Source organism: Micrasema longulum, unplaced genomic scaffold, assembly GCF_059751315.1.
Source record: "Micrasema longulum isolate JH-2025_06_02 unplaced genomic scaffold, ASM5975131v1 h1tg000131l, whole genome shotgun sequence".
Taxonomy (NCBI): domain Eukaryota; kingdom Metazoa; phylum Arthropoda; class Insecta; order Trichoptera; family Brachycentridae; genus Micrasema; species Micrasema longulum.
The window spans coordinates 286,104-303,220 of record NW_028277337.1 but is presented as its reverse complement, the minus strand read 5'-3'; the positions used below and the strand labels follow the sequence as shown (position 1 = coordinate 303,220).

Below are 17,117 nucleotides of genomic sequence, written 5' to 3'. Positions count from 1 at the left end.
CCTTTTGACCTCACTTATTTATCATAAAATAGTCTTAGTAGGCACCTCACAAACAATTGTCTTACATCAAATATCTTTAACTCAGCGAATAGATCTTCCATTGGATACCTCAAGGGTATTTTGAGAAAGATCTTCGTGATATATTTTTGTGCTATTTTCATGGTTGAAAGATTAAACGAGAGAAACTTCCCCAAGCTTAATTGCAATACGATGGTTTGTTTTGGCAAAAAGCAAAGTAGATTTGTCTTATAGGTTAAGCATTTAGGATATTCCTTAGACTTTTATAGATAAATGCTGATTTCCATATTTGCTTGGATATTTGATGTATATGGATTGAAATAGTAATCGACGATATTATTTATTGTCATGTCTCCACAATTTAATTTTACTAATAACCGTTCTATCAGGACTTTGGGATTTTCATCTTTTTTCAGTTAGACTCTTTGAATTTCAACAGAGTATGAACGTTTTGTTCCATCTGATTAAGAAGATTTTTTACATGTTTTATTTTTTTTGTATTTCCTTTATGTGTATTTATGACTTAGTTGTCTTTGTTTACTATTGTTTTCATGGACCACATGTAATACATTATTAATCAATTGTGCACTTTTTTAAACGTGTTTTTGCATATTGTATTTGGCGATTGAACTGTATTGTGCATTAAACATTTTAAGTATCGGCCGAATACACATAGAATTTACCCTGTGCCCGGCCCATTTTTGTGAAATTTCATGCTTTGTGAAGGGTTTCTTAAACGTGTTATAATTATGAAAATACTGGGTTAAATCAATTGTAACTTCTCACATTTATTTGGAACAATTTATTAGGTCATTTTTGTATGATCCACAGAGCCACATTGCAATGTTCGCACATGTACCTACAGTAGGGTGGACCAATTTTTTTTTTTCCGAATTTTGAAATGAAAGGGGTCTAAAAAGTTACATCTTCGATTTTTCGGAATGCAAAAATTATCCGAAAAAATATTTGATACTACTTTTGGCCCTCAACCAGAGCTTGAGGTTTTCGAAAAAGTCAATTTTGTGCGCTAAACCGACTGTCATTTCGTATTTAAGTAAGAAAATCAGTCTAAATAAATTTTCTAATGTGCATTAAATCTTAATAAATAAGCATCTAAGGGCGTGAGTTGCACTTTGTTTTGTAAAAAATAAATAAATACACAGACATCCAAATAATATAAACAGAGACGACGGGCTTAAATTAAATTCAACATGGTTCCCAGCACTACATATGACAAAAACGAATAGAAATGTGCCTACTGCCGGCTGCGACACAGTACAAATTACTAGTACATAAACATAATTATTCTTTCCTACAAAACTAGAAATGTGCCTACTGCTGACTGTGACACGGTACAAATTACTAGTACATAAACACATACATTTCTCTATAAAACACACAGTTTTCCCTGAAAATGGCTCCTGCAATGGTAGCCGAAACGTCGGATCAAATCCAACATACACGGTATCACCCAAAAAAAATACGTAATATTGATAACAGTGACCGTGAAAACCTTCGCACCTATTATTTTTTTAAATCCAACAGAAAAGGTATAACCCAAAAAAGAAACATATAAATAACAGACATCTACAAAATTGTTAAAAACGTAATTGAGAACCCAGAAATTGTTAGAGGCATTTCATATTGAGTCCCTGTCCGTAGAACTTGTCAATCTGTACTCTTCGACATTCCTAACTCAATGACTAATTATTTAAAAAATAGCACTCTACGAAGAATACAGATTACCCTATAGGTAATTTACACTATATGACAGTTTTAGTGACATCGACATATTACATTGTAAATACCATATTTTAATCAGATCTGTTAAAGACATTTTAAAATTATCTCTTATTTTAATTTGATTTTCAATTTAATCTTTCAATTTTAACTTTTTAATTCTTAATTTTAACATTTAATTCTAACTTAAACTTTTAACTTTATTTTAATATTACCTTTTAATTTTAACTTTTGATTTCAAATCTTAATTTATATTTATTCGTATATACATCTACTACCTGCATCTAATAAATTATGGTTGGTTGTGAATTTTAAACAAAGAAATTGACTTATGTACATTTTATTTAATATTTATATTTTTACTTTTTTAGAATTCAATTATTTTTCCCCTCTCTTCTTGCATTCAAAATAAATTAGTGTGAAATCTTTAATTGGTCTTACTTTTTTTAATTGTTCTTTTGTACCTTGTTTATATAAAGACTGTATGATATCCTTAATAAATAAATAAACAGTTACCGTAAGATTCTTCACACCTTTTATTTCTCATAATTTGCCGGTACCTCCTGCGTCCAATTCTTGCTTACTTTTTGGAAGTTATTGCAACCTCCACAATCTGCCGTGTTTATAACTTTGTGTAAACTTATGTGTAAACAAAATTTGGGCATCGTACCGCAGCCATCGATTTATAACTCTCAACGGTAACGGGTGCAGACCACAATATCTCTCGAGAGAAGTATTCCAATCTTCCTCACCACATGGGCCTTCTCTTCGTTCTAGTAAACAATTACCATTACCTCAAATCCATTCGCTAGACGGACCTTATGAACTAAGTATTTATTTCTAACCGCACATTGCATTTGTACAGAAAATTTCTTAATTGAGTTGATTATTGGGATATTTTCATATAAACTCAGAACTAATAACAGATATATATAAAGTCAGTTAAAAAAATATATTACATATTAAATAAATACAAAAAAGTTTATGGACATGAAAATTTTATTTTCATGTGCTCGTAAATATTTTTCAATAATCAAAGATTTTTTCTATATTTTTTCAGAACAGTAAATTATTGTAAATTGGGCGGGATTAGGACAAGGATGCTTGAAAAGAGGATAAGGAGGGGAAAGGAGATGTACATTTTTTTATTAAGCTCACTTTTTTATCAAAAAAATAACCAATCGTGCAACGTTCAACCTTCTAGCCTCTCGCATTCCTAACTCCTACCCCCGCACATTCTGCAATATATCGCTGATTTTAGTGCATTTCCAGACATGGTGGTGTTTGAATCCCTTTTCACTCTGCATTTAATTAATGTACTTTTCGTTAATAATTTGTACATTACGGTAATAGTAAAGGTTAAAGTATATCTTAGCATGTTGGTCTAGTGGGTAACGAAGAGGCGGGTACATCTCGAAACCGGTAGAAATTAAAAGTCGGTTAGTGGTTAAATACTTATATTTTATATCATTAATTTAATTTCTGTGGTACAAAAAGAGAACATCAAATTTATAATTAATTTTACAATGTACATAGGTATTTTAATAAAGAGTCGCTGTTTTTTTATAACTATTGTGTAATTACAATATGGTAAAAAGAGAATGACAATATCCGACATCGGCTTTGCATACAAATCGCTAATCTCACAGTGAAAGAAATATAAAGCCGTAAAGGAATAAAGCTAAATTTAATTAAAATCGCGCTTGATGAAATTGAATTGAAATTCGAAAAATTTCCTCAATTTTCGTCAAACCTAAATTGTTTACAATATGAGCAAAACCAAAAAACCCTAGATTTTTTAATCGGTTTCAGGGCCTCGATTAGATGGTATGATAAATACGTCATACCTTTACCTTGACGGTATAGTTGAAGATAAATTACCTCTAGCGATTATTAAGATGTACTATTGACCCCCCCCCTTTCAAGTTTAAGGTATGTATATCGAAATGAAACAAGGGGAAGCATACGTCACGGTTCACGTATCTACGCTCTAAAATGACAAAACTTCAGTATGACGTCATAGTTGATGATAAAAGACCGACTATAAAGGTACACTGACGATACTTTTACCATTATGTTTTGATGTATGATCGCGAGGGGTCTAGCATCCCTCGATACGTTTATCTACGCATTAAAAGTTTTAAAAATTTTGTTTCACCGAGCCATTTTTCCTTTAATTATGATTTATTAAAACTTTTTGATCGTTTTGAGGTTAGCAATTTTATTTTTAAAAGCCTATAAAACATATGAGAGAAATAAGTAAATTTTGAAGTCGAATTAAATTCCGACATAACTGTCACTTTTGTGAAAAAATTGTGGCTTGATTCTGTTCTATTACCATATAAAAGAATCTAGATGTTAGAAAGTTACCACTCTAAAAAATAAATTTAGTTGGTTTATTTTTTCCATCTGTTTTACTATTTTTTCGAGTGTATGTATCTTACAAAAGTCATACAAAATTCATGTTCAAGCGAGCATTTTTTGCTTTAATAGGTATTTGTTGGAGTTTATGATCGCTTTGAAGTGAGCAATTTTTATTACAAAAGCCTATTTAAACTATAAATGAGAACTATTTTAAGTGTTGATGACGTAAGAAACGCGGACTAATTGAACGTAGTTATACAGAAAGCAGCCAGCCATAGAAAAGTGAAACAGAGATAATAGCCATTTTGTGAAAAGAGTCAATTATAAAATTTACAGAATACTTTGATATATAATAAACGATAAACAATAAAAACATTAGTTTTTTTATATATATTTCCCAAAAAAGAATCTTATTGTGTATTTGACCAGTTTAAAAGATTTTTAAAGTACCGTAAGTTTTTTTTAGTTTTGTGGGTGTTTTCTGCAAATTGAGAAATGCTGTTTTTGTAATTTACACCTTTTTCCGGAGGTGATTAATACAGTTTTTTTATATGAAAGCGGTCTGGCTGTTTTTAGCAGAACATAAAATCAACCATACTTCACCCGATAACATCAATATCTCATTTTCCGAGATTGTTGACTGGCTGCTTTCTGCATAACTACGTTCAATTATTTGCGGTCATTCCATTGGCTTGTTTCGATCATATGATGTCGATATGACAAGTAGGTAGAACATACCGAGGTAAGATACAGATAGTACAGAAGTTAAGTATACCGTCTCGATATACACATATGAAGATAGCCTTCATAATCGAGACACTGGTGTGTGGAGGTAGTATTTTCACTGCTGTGTGTGATAATTTCTTCATGATTCCAGGAAAAAGCAAAGTAAGGGTGTTCCAAAGAACTACCCGAAGTAACAACCCGACCCGATTTAATTACATAAAGCACTGAGCTTTTCAAGTATAATGAACAAGGGTTCTATGTTGTGTATTCATTTTCATATACACATTAGTTAATGAGTTCTCAAATTAAATACAAGTGCGGGATAATTAGACGGTTTACGCGAGCTTTAAAAAGAAAAAAACAGTTAATTGTTTCTGTACGTAAACTCGTACTTATTTGTTCCCAGTAGTGCATAGGGAATTATTATTATTACTATATATGGATAATTGATACAGCGCCGTTTATTGTGAAAATCGCCTCAAGGGCGCTGTACAATAAATAAATACCCCAGCACGTCTTGCACTTACAGAGGGCATCGACGGTTAGGATTCTAGTTCCACGTTTCCAATTTATATATTTTCCAATTATAACAAATATGAGCTTGATTACACCACGTCTTGCAGTTACAGAGCGCATGGACAATGAATTTTAGAACATTGGTGAGTTTTTTAAAAATAAATTAGAAAAAAAAATTGAGTAAAATTACAACACGTCTTGCAGCTACCAAGTGCATGGGCAGTTAGAGTTCAAGAACTCAGGTATTTTATAGTTGATAAAATTTACACATGGAAGATAGATTACCAATCGTCGAGCAGCTACAAAGTTATGGACGAGTGGAATTCTAGCAACTTAAAATAATATCAATAAAGTTTATAAAGTTTCTATATGGTGTAAATATAAGGTGTAAATATTTTAATTTTTCATATATTTTCTTGTATTTTAAAAATTAATTTTTATATTATTACTTGTACTATATACATGTATATTTTGATCTTTCCGGCTGTTAATTTATATCTGTTATTCATTGTTTTTATAAATGTGGATAATATTATATAAGTTACAATAAATATAATCCACCAAAAAGCTACAGAAAGTGGCTTGGTGGGATTTTAGTTTTAGTAAAAAATATAACATATGATTTTTTTTTAAATTGTAAAAATGTATAATTATATGATTTAAATTTAAAAATTACTTTTTTTTTTACACAAAAATAAATAAATGAACATAAACAGAGCAGAGTTGTAAATTTATCAAGTGATCATGCCAAGAAATGAGCAATAAAAAACTTTATAATTAGAGAACTGATTTTACATTATTGTTAACCAAATAAAGATAGATGTCCGAAGAGTAGCTTTTGTAGATTGTAGGTAGATATATACGTATCTGTCAAATTACAAACGTCAAAAATTTACTCCTCTAAACAAATCAAGAATTTAGAAATTTAAGTGTTATAATTAACATCATTTTTATCTAAATAGTGCAAAGAAGTGATTTTAAATATTTAAAATAGTTTTTGTTTATTTTTATACTGAACTGTGCTGAAGAAAAGAGTGATTAAAGATTCCCAAAAAACCTACCTACTTTAAAGATGGCCCCAAAAAAGGACTCAAAATTAAAGACTACTGAACCTTTTCCAGCATCACCAGCTGCAGCCGCCCAACCCTTCTCGGCTAACTTGGAGTTGGCAAACGCGCTATCTGCCCTTCAGACAGAGGTCAATCGGCTAAGTAAAAGTTTTGAAATAATCCATCAGCAGATAAGTCAGGTCACCAACCAATACGCAACTATTCTGGAGGCCATCAAATTTGTCAGTGAACAGAATGAAACGCTTAGCAAACGCCTGACAGAACTGGAAGGAAAAGAAAACGAGAATAAAAAAAATCATCAAAATCAACTAGAATTGATAAAGAGAGTGGATTATTTGGAAGGAAAATTAGACGAAGAAGAAAAAATAAAAATACAAAATAATGTTGAAATCCGAGGATGCCCTGATAATCCCCAGGAAACAAATAGTTATCTGTCGAAAATCATCAATAATATAGCTACGATAATAAGCTGGGAACCGGGCCAAGAAATCGCATTCATAGAACGCTCGAGGAGGCTTCCAACACAAAATACTCCAAGCTCCATTGTTTTAACAATGCGTACGAAAGAAGGTAAAGACTCTTTCCTGCAAAAAATCAAAACATACAATAGGGAGTGCATAAAAAATAAAAAACAGTGTATAAATTCAACCCTTATCGGCTTAAAGGACATAAAACATACAAACATTTTTATCACGGAACAATTGACAAGAAGGTGCAAGTTTCTGCTGGCGAAAACCAAACAGTTAGCTAAAACCAAAGGAATAAAGTATGTATGGACCAAAAACGGAAATATTTTTACTCGTAAAGCAGAAGGTGAAGGATGTTTTCGGGTTAAAAGCGAGACAGATCTACTTAAGCTATAAATATATAAAATCTCCGCACTGTAATATGAATCATTGCTCCACTCAATATACTTTGTGCGTCTCTGTTTATAAAATTACAAAAATAATTAAAGAAATGTCGACCATTACAAACCTTACTCATAATTCTCATCTTATGGTTAACTATTCTCCGGCTTATAAAGCATTGTACATAATTATATCCATCTTTCTATTGTATTGTAATGCAGAACGTCATAATATTTTACCTTTAATCTTGATGCATGTACATCTGCTAATTATAAGTCTCATAATATGTTATAGTATTTTAGATAAAATTGAGCAGATTACTTGTGCTATTCAATATTTAAAGAACTTTCAGTGTAGCATAGCAAGTTCTATATTCACGAGACACACAATCCCAAAGAGATCTCAGAGATTGTTTTTATTATATAATGATATAACAACATTACATCACTTTCAATTCAACCGGAGAAATGCACACAGAAATAGTATTGTTGTCAAATATATTCATAGAACGACAAACTGTCATAGTCAATTCATAGAAATTCAAAAACAAATTATTTCAAACCATAGATTTATTGTCTTTATTATTTATATATTTATTTTTCTATTCTTTCTCGTGCCGTATTATTATTTTGCTGTGTTAAAATCTTATATGCCAGAGAATCAGAATAAAAAAACTACTTTTAGTTTTAATCAAATATGTTCATACGAAATTCTATCTTTCTTCCAAGTTTTAAAAAAATGGCCTTATTATTTATACTATTTATATACTTATAAATTCAATTTCTTAGATTCAAATTATATTATGGATATGGAATTACGTTCCTCTATATTTGAATCAAATTGGATTACTATGCTACTGATCTGTAAATATACTATATTTCTACCTCAGATACGAGAAATAGTTTTAAACTATTTTTCTATCTCATGGTACTTTTTTATTGTTTTCTTATTTTTTCATTGTATAATTCTATTACGTCATATATATACAAGTCATGAAAAATTAAACTATATTATTTCATTACGTTATTACAATGCTAAAGTATGTTCTTATTATTGTATTTTACTATATTGCTACCGTATTATTGCTGCATGTTTTTACTATGTTATTTTATTACGCTATTTATCTAAAATATTTGTCTGTTTTTACTACATTACTTTATTTCGTTATTGTTTTGCAATTCTACTATATAATTCGAATATATCCTATTTTACTTTAAACTTTTTTTCTTTTATAAATATTACAGGCATATATTTTTGGGGACATAAACTTTGTCTTATATATTTTAGGAACATGTTATTCCTTTATATTTATTTTTTAAATTTTACTAATCTGAATAACGTTTTTTCTCGTATTTCAAATGTATATTTCATGAATATTACAGAGGCACATGTTTTTTATCTTTATTTTATAAATATTGCAGACATACATTATTGTGGTGATAATCTTTACCTAACAACTTTTGAATGCATACCCTTTTGTTTTCTTTATTTTAAATTTGAAAATTTGATAAACGTTTTTAATTGTATTCTTAATCTTTATTTTATAAGTACTTTAGACATATGTTTTTATAGTTATGATCTTTGTTATGGTTTTAAACATATTCTTAAAGTCTTTGAAGGCTTAAGATTTTGTTATGTCTTTGACTATTGTTTTTTAAGTTTTGAATGCATGAGTTCTTCTATCTACTTTTACTTTTTGTATATATATTGTGTACTACTAACGATTATAACGGGTTTTGAAGCTATCAAAAATACATTTATAAATTTCTTATGGTATCTGTGTTATAAACGTAAAACAAAACATAACTTTTTATATTTTTCAAAACCAAGGCACTGGTCGCAAAGTCGATTCACAAATTGCCGGCGCTAGTTTTATTACAAATGAAATAGATAAACTACTAACCATAACTCAAAATGTTGGTCATAACGCTAGTGATTGTAATAATATTTGAGACAAATATCCTGATTCCTTGACATTTGTCCATCAAAATATTCGAAGCATTAATAAAAATTTTGACGAGTTTCTAATAACGATAAGTCTATTGAAAAAATCTTTGGACTGTATTATACTTACTGAAGCACATCTAAATAGCAATTGTCAAGAAAATTATAAAATGGATAATTATAATTGTGTCTCAACCCATAATCATATAAATAAAAATAGCGGAATAGTAGTTTTTATTCACAATAACCATACTATTGAAAAGGTTCAGGAAATACAGTTACAACTTGCAAATTGTTTATTAATAACAATCAAAATAGGCAGTAAAAGTTTACAAATATTTGCAATATATCGCACACACAGTTCACAACCTATCCAATTTATTCAGGAACTAAAACAAACCATTCTCAATAACAAGGAATACCCTTCAATAATAATGGGTGATTTCAACATAAATATTGCTGATAACAACAGCAGTGAAATCAAAGAGGAATATCTTAATATGATGGCTGAAGTAAGTTTTATTTCATGCATGGAAAATTTTACAAGAGTAGTTCCGGGACAAACTCCTTCATGCTTAGACCACATATGGACAAACTGCAAAAATATAGATAAAATGGAAACTGTTATATGGGAAACAAACATTACAGACCACTATACTGCTATTTTAATATATGATCAAAAAATAACTAGTCAGAAAAGGGATAATATTAAAATTATAAGTAAGATTAATATCAAAAAATTGCGTGAAAACATACTAAACGAAAACTGGTTATCCACGCTATCTTCTAATAATGCACATGATTGTGCGTTGTCTTTTGAAAAAACATTAAATAATTATATCGAAGCGGCTTCGACTCAATCTGTCTTCAAAATAAAATCTAAATTTCGACAAATAAAGCCATGGATTACCCATGGAATTGTTGTGTCTATCCGCAAAAAAGAAAATCTTTTTCGACTTTTTAAAAGATATCCACAAAACTTAAAATTATCATCGTTTTATAAAAAATATAGAAACAACCTAACAAAAATTATTAAACGGACTAAAGAAACATACTTTAGAGAAAAAATACTAGAATGTGACAATGACAATAAAAAAATTTGGCAAATAATAAACGACATAACTGAAAGAAAACGAAATGTTTCTAATCCGATACAAAAAATTAAACTTAATAAACAATTAATTCTGGCAGACAAGGAACCAAAACAGATAGCTAATCACTTTAACGATTTTTTCTCTAAAGTCGGTGAAAATCTAGCAAAAAATATTAATCCAGATTTTGAAAACGATATCCTCGAAAACAGTGTAAATGAAGTAAAATTTGATTCTTTTGATGAAATAGAAGAAGATGAAATTAAAAAACACATTAATAGTCTAAGAAACTCTGCCAGTCCTGGTTTTGATTATGTAACTGTCCCATTAATCAAAGCTCTATTACCTTTTATAACTAAACCAATTACTCATATTGTAAATACAAGCTTGAAAAATGGAGTTTTTCCGAAAAACTATAAAAAAACTATAGTAATCCCAGTGTATAAGAACGGAGATCACGAAGAACTTACCAACTATCGTCCAATTTCTCTTCTATCAAATATTGCCAAAATTTTTGAAAAAGTAGTCAAAAAGCAACTGTTAATTTATCTAAAAGAAAATAACATACTTAACGGTAACCAGTATGGCTTTAGAGAAAATATAAGCACTCAAGATGCCATAGCCAAATTAACGTCAATAATATACGATTCATTGGACAAGGGTAATAAGGTACTTGCAATATTTGTGGATTTAAGAAAAGCTTTTGACAGTGTATCACACGTCAGACTGATAAACAGATTGAAATTTTATGGGATTGGTGGAACGGTTCTTGTGTGGTTAGAAGAATTCTTAAAAAACAGAATCCAGTACACCAGGATAAACAAAACATTGAGCGATTCAGTTTTCTCCTGTTTTGGCATCCCACAAGGTACTATTCTAGGTCCTATACTATTTATAATATATGTCAATATAATGTTCAATTTACCACTTAAAGGCGAAATCATTTCTTACGCCGATGATACTGTGATGATTTTTAATGAAAAAACTTGGAATGAGCTTAATAAAATGGCTAATAAAGACTTAAAAGTTTTTAAAGAGTGGTTGGATCAAAGTTACTTGACAATGAATTCAGAAAAAACCCACTACCTAACATTCACATTAAACAATAGAAATAGACATAACCATATAGACCTAAAATCTCACGACAAAAACTGCGGAGACCATACAAACTGTTCTTCTCAATGTGTTACCCTGACCGAAAAATCTAAGATGAAATATCTGGGAATAATAATCGACCAAAATATTAAATGGAAAGAACAAATAGATTCAATGTGCAAAAGACTAAGAAAATTATTCCACATAATTTTAAAGCTTAGAGGTATTTTATCGACGAATCAATTAAAGACAGTTTATTATGCTCTAGTACAGTCAATCATTCAATATGCAATAGTTGGATGGGGGGGGGCTTATAACGCTCATCTTAGACCCTTAAAAATTCTACAAAAAAAAATCATCAAAATAATACTTTATAAACCATCCTTGTTCTCAACTACCGAACTATTCAAAGAATTTAATGTTTTAAGAGTGGAGGATATCTACGGAAAGTGCTGTATGCTCCAGGTGCATAAGGATAGCCTCCCATCGGACCGTATTACGGGAAGGTTGAGAACAGGATGCCTCGCTCTACCGAGAATCAAAACTACCACGGCCAAACATCATTATACTTACGTAGGACGGAAGCTTTTCAATAATTTACCTCAAAATCTACGTCAAGAAATAAATTACGAAAAATTTAAGGATAGATTAAAGAAAAGCTTCTTGACATAACTCTTGACATCTTGACATTAACATTAACTGTATTTAAAAAAAAGAGATGTATGTTTAATATGTGCCCGTGTTTACAAATTTTGTGTTTTTATTTAATATATTTTTTATATATATATATATATTTTTTATTTTTTTTTTAGTGTTATATTTTCTCAATTTTTAAAATTGTTTAATTTTTTATTTATTTTATTATTTTGTTTTGCATCTTATGTTTTATTTTTATGTTATTTTGTAAACTTGCCAAACACAAGAGCTAGACTCTTTTTTGGCAAGTTCAACCTTAAGTGTTTCATTTTTCTACTGAATGTATTGTTTATTTATGCTCAAATAAAGGTTTTTAAAAAAAAAAAAAAAAAAACTGGTGCCATGTGGCCTACTGGCTGCTTGATACTTCCTGGAAGTTGGTATGTACACATGTGTTGTTACAGAGGGATGATTCTTATTGTTACAACTAATTCGTCTTCATTTTGGTCCGTACTGTTTTGTTTTATGAGACGCAACATTCCCGTTCAATTCATTTTTTTCTTTAATATTAGACAAACACGTTTGGGTGGTTTGTTTTGTAATTTTTTTTGGTATTAGAAGGTAGATGTAGTGAAATCTTTTTGTCTAAATAAATAATTATCTTGGATTTCGACTAACCGAAGTTTTGATGGAAGGTTGTGCTTATGGAATAAAAGATTTCACTTACAATGTTTGAGGTTTTATTTATAAATTTTACAACTGTCATAGATAAAATTCAAAAGCGATGAAATGCCGTTAAATACTATAAAACTTGGTGGATCTTCCATAATCTTCTTTATCTTTTGGAAAGGGAAAAAGTCTCAGGGTGCCAAGTTAGGTCAATACGGTGGATAAAACATCAATACGATCTGTTTTTTTTATTGAAAAGCGGGGAGCGATCGAGTAATTTGTTCTAGTAACGAGAGAACCCTTTGAATACCCATCCACCGTTCTAATTTATTTGCCCCCCTTTTCACGATAGTAGCTGCTCGATTATGGAATAATTTACCACTAATGTTAGAGATGCCTCTTCTTTATTTACATTCAAATCACGTATAATATGTCACTTCCTGAATATTTAAGTTTTTCCTTTTCCCTTCCCCTTTCTTTCCCTCTTTAGCCCATTTTCTCTTCACAGTATGGTGTAGATAAAAGAAGAATTTGTAATCCTTAAAAAAAAAATATTTCGTTCCTAATAATTAATATATAGAGTTAAGAATAGTCCAGAAACCGCATACGCACATCAAACAGAAGGCTACTCAACTACTCATAAATTAGTAGGTTTACGTTTTGACCCAGTAGTTTCTTTGTAGACGTCACTCAGTACGCAGCTCCTGATTTGAATTCAACTATGCCGTGCTGTGTCCTTTTAAAGTGTAGAAATACTGCTTTGATCTTAAAGAAACAGGATGGCATCACATTTCATAAGTAATTAACAAACAAATATTTAAGTAGCAAATGAATTACTTAAAAATTGAATTATCTTTCCATCTGTCAGATTGTCGAAGAAACAAAATGAAAATTTCGTTAGTGTTGCCAGGGTAGATTTTTTTTTACCCTACTTTGCTAATTTAATAAAAGAACTAATGAAAATTAGACCTCGGATTAAACAACGCCGTGAGGGACATTTGAACGTCAACATCAAATAACATTTAGCAGGCTATTAAAATATCCGTTTTGTGTCAAATAAAATTTGTTTTATACTTTAAGTTCAAAGTTGATAAATTCAATTACTCTTATTAAATGACCCTTTATTTATCTAATATGTTGTGTCAATCAATGTTTCCGCGTGCACAATAAAATTTTAGAGAAATTAACAAATAGTTTTTTTTACCTTACATATGTGTTATGATTATTTCTTTTCCCCATCAAGGAACATTACACGGCGACTTAAAGTATGCGCGCGGCGAAAGTGTGTCTAAGTGGGGGAATTATTAGACACAGTCCGATGTATTCAAATTTGATTCTACGCTCCTTCTGGACTATTCTTAATTCTATGAATTAAAATTACGTTCTAAATAATTAATATTTCGTTCTCCAATAAAATTATTAATAAACCAATAATACGTTCATAGACCATTGATTTTCAACGGTTTGGGTAGGTAGGAAGAAATTGCCTTAAGGCAATATGCCCGCCCTTGTGCATATTTTTTATTTTTTATTTTATTGAAATAAACGGCACTTAGTGCCTTTTACATATTAGTTACAAATACAATTAAATATACATACATGTAAACATAGTTATAAGTAATACAGAGCATTTAAAACAATATTATTAATTTAGAAAGTCTAAGAAATATAAACTATATAAAAGAATAAAATATTACCAGTTATAGAATTATCGATAAAAAAAGATAATTTGGTATTAGAGATACTTTGAACCAGTTAAAAAAATAACTAAGAAGTAAATTTTGAATAACATTAAAAATATATATATATTTATATATATATGTATTATTATTGAAAACTAATATTTAGGTAAATAGTATATGTTTATGTATAAAAGTATATAATGATGTAAAAAAAATGATAAAGAGAAATATTTTTTACTTATAAATTAATTAAGAAAAGAAACGAAAAAAGAAAAAAAAACACTAATAAAGAAGTTTAAAACAAATTTTTAACAAAAGTAACAAATAGTTACCTAGAACTATTACCAATAAAATAAAGAAGAAGAGCCGTTCTATATGTAATAAATTTCATGTGAAATGAGTCACCAATGTCCTGGTACTTATTGCCTAGAGAGTGAAGTCTATTGATGACTGCATTTTTACCATATGATGTCGAAGTATTGTTGCCACAGTATTGGTAGGTTTGCCGAGTTGTCCTTTTCGGTACATTAAAACTAATTAGTGATAAAAGTGCAGGGGTGTCAAACATGGAATGGATTATTTTATATAAATTTAATAAATCAGTTATAATTCTCCTGTCACTTAGTCTTAATAATTTCAAAATAAACAGTAACAAATCATAATTTAAAAATTCAATACTAACACCTAATTTAAAATTTATAAATCGTAAAAACTTATTTTGGACCTTTTCAATACAATATTGGTGCCTAGAATAATGAGGAGCCCAGATTGTAGAGTTGTAAAGTTGTAAAGTTGTAAAGTTGTAAATTGTATATGTATAAAAAGTGTTCAAATAAATAAATAATAATTTTCGCTCTGGTATTATGTTGAAAATTCGCCAATCACCTTTTGTCGCCTAAAAAACAATTACGTTTCCAAAATGGCGGAGAGTTGCTGATTAATTCGAAAAATGTTTACCAATTGTCTAAAAAGGCTCTTAAAACAACGTATTTACATATAAATATTATATTTATTTACTTGTAAAAATTATGTTCTTTCACTACTTAATTACTGTACTACAAGTAACATTAATTATATTTTCATAATGTTTTTGTTATATTTTAGCAAAATTTTGTAATTACGAATACATTGTTTTGCTCCACAATGAATATGTAATGATAAGATTATTTTCATATTTATTGCTAATTGTCCTGTTCCTTTTGCGCTTATCTTAAAATAACCATAGAGTCGACAATGTTTTGAGTATGTCGACATTTTTGCTGACTGGCTGGATTTCCTCCCTGGCAAATTATTCAGATCTAAATTTGTTGCGACATAAGGAAAACATTTTTGAGTAGAGAATTTGAAAGTACAGGCATTTACAGGGCTTATGATGTGTTATTGGGTGGTTTAAGTGGCCACTTAACATACTGTGTAACATTCGCTATTCTTCCTATGTTTAAACATTCACATTATTAATGAACTTACTGGTAAAAGAAAAAGTATAAAAAATAGAAAATTGTTTTCGGGCGTTGCATAGTAGGTGAATTGGTTCAGTCGGATGAATCTCACCTATATGATTACGGTTTAAGTTCTTTAACTTTACAAAAATCAACAGACGGAAAATTTGAGGAAATGTGGATGTTCAAACATAGGCAGAATGGTGAATGTTATACAGTGAGTAAAGTGGCTACTTAAACCTGCCAATGGCAGGTCATAAGCTCCGTAAGTGCCTAGACTTCCATATTCCCTTCTCAAAAATGTCTTCTGTTGCAACAAATTTAGATTTAAATAAAGAGTGTCCCCTGGGCCCGTGTTAAAATGAAAAGTTAACCTAATTAATTAAATTCCAGATCACAGAATGTGTATATCGGATGAATAAAAGGCCGTTGCGGAATTAAAGGCAATGAAAAAGCAGATGAAAAGGCTTGAGAAGCTACTCTCAAGAAAACAGCTCCTGATTTTGACAGATTTCCTTTAAGTTTTGCCAAAAAGAAAATAAGAGGCAGAACTCTTAAGCTCTGGAATGACCGGTATTTACGTGAAACTACTGGACAGGTAACTAAAATATTTTTCCGACAATCTTTTATACTTTTGATTTCAAGAAAATGCAGCATATTGGCTACAAACTGAATCAAATCCTTACAGGCTCCGGATATTTTATGAGGTATCTTCACCGTTTCAAGCTCTCAGAAATCAATAGCTGTCCATGTTATGATGAGACACCCCAAGATGTCCCTGATTTTTTGATGCATTGTCCCATTTTCAGCTTAAAGCGAATGCAGCTGGAGGCGCAATGCAGAAGTCTGGATGAGGACCTAGAAGATATCATAACATGTGGTAATATTTATCATACATGGTAAAAATTGTAAAGGTGATTGTTGAAATAAATAAAAATAGGACACAAAATGCCGAACGCTCTCAAAGTGGAAGCGTAGATCTGTTGATGCCTGTCAATATTCCGGCTTCTCCTGTTTGAGTTTCTACCACCAGATCCTCACACCATAGTCAAAATATTCGAAGGAACATACCTTTCGCAGTTAATATAAGCCTTGTACCAAGGGCGAACCGCGTAAAGAAGCGATTATGCGCAGCTTACCATTATATTTGACCATCCATAATAATGTTTTACGGTGACTGTATTAACTGAAAAACAAACAAATAATTACTTTTTCTTGTAAATCATTATCACTGTTTGTATGTTTCTCCAAATATAAATAAAAATATAAATAAAAAGTG

General features: G+C 30.1%; 1 long non-coding RNA gene across 3 annotated transcripts; it reads right to left on the bottom strand.

Moving 5' to 3' along the window:
* Positions 1-6,358: 6,358 nt before the first annotated feature.
* On the bottom strand, positions 6,359-7,785 carry LOC148284323 (uncharacterized). 3 transcript variants are annotated; one of them, XR_015825140.1, is made up of 2 exons: positions 7,410-7,785; positions 6,359-7,018 (listed from the first exon to the last, which is right to left on the bottom strand). It is a non-coding gene; the product is annotated as an uncharacterized LOC148284323 (long non-coding RNA). The 3 variants fall into 3 exon arrangements; XR_015825142.1 differs by having other exon boundaries at positions 6,359-6,697; positions 7,410-7,753; XR_015825143.1 differs by having other exon boundaries at positions 7,522-7,745.
* Positions 7,786-17,117: the final 9,332 nt, after the last annotated feature.